General features: G+C 41.5%; 1 non-coding gene across 1 annotated transcript; it reads left to right on the top strand.

Moving 5' to 3' along the window:
* Positions 1–383: 383 nt before the first annotated feature.
* LOC112700297 (small nucleolar RNA R71) lies at positions 384–487 on the top strand. The gene has a single exon (XR_003153207.1). It is a non-coding gene; the product is annotated as a small nucleolar RNA R71 (small nucleolar RNA).
* Positions 488–860: the final 373 nt, after the last annotated feature.

Here is an 860-nt window from a genome sequence, read left to right as displayed (position 1 = left end):
ATGATGGGTTATAGGTGTTTCCATATGGTTCACCCATGTAATTAACCTCTACCATGGCAGGGTTTTCAGGATCATAAGCTTCTTCAGAAGCTGCCTCTCTAGTACTGTTGGATGCATGTTGCAATCCATTCAGATTTTGAGAGATCATGTTGACCTGTTGAGTCAACACTTTGTTCTGAGCCAATATGGCATTCAGAGCATCAATTTCAAGAACTCCTTTCTTCTGAGGTACCCCATTATTCACGGAATTCCTCTCAGAGGTATACATGAACTGGTTGTTTGCAACCATGTCAATGAGTTCTTGAGCCTCTTCAGGCATTTTCTTCAGGTGAATAGATCCACCTGCAGAATAGAATATATCTAACATGGTCCATTCTGAAAACATGTCAGATGGACATCTTTTGGTCAACTGCTTATATCTTTCCCAAGCTTCATAGAGGGATTCACCATCTTTTTGTTTGAAGGTTTGAACATCCACTCTCAGCTTGCTCAGCTTTTGAGGAGGAAAGAATTTATCCAAGAAGGCAGTGACCAGCTTATCCCAGGAGTCCAGACTATCCTTAGGTTGTGAATCCAACCATATTCTAGCTCTGTCTCTTACAGCAAAAGGGAAAAGCATGAGTCTGTAGACTTCAGGATCAACTCCATTCGTCTTTACAGTCTCACAGATCTGCAAGAACTCAGTTAAGAACTGATAAGGATCTTCAGATGGAAGTCCATAAAACTTGCAGTTTTGTTGCATTAATGCAACTAGTTGAGGCTTAAGCTCAAAGTTATTGGCTCCAATGGCAGGAATGGAGATGCTTCTTCCATCAAACTTGGACGTTGGCTTTGTGAAGTCACCAAGCATTCTCCTTGCA

Source organism: Arachis hypogaea, chromosome 6, assembly GCF_003086295.3.
Source record: "Arachis hypogaea cultivar Tifrunner chromosome 6, arahy.Tifrunner.gnm2.J5K5, whole genome shotgun sequence".
In the NCBI taxonomy this organism is placed as follows: domain Eukaryota; kingdom Viridiplantae; phylum Streptophyta; class Magnoliopsida; order Fabales; family Fabaceae; genus Arachis; species Arachis hypogaea.
Note: the sequence above shows the minus strand (reverse complement) of the source record. Positions and strands in the feature narration are given on the sequence as shown.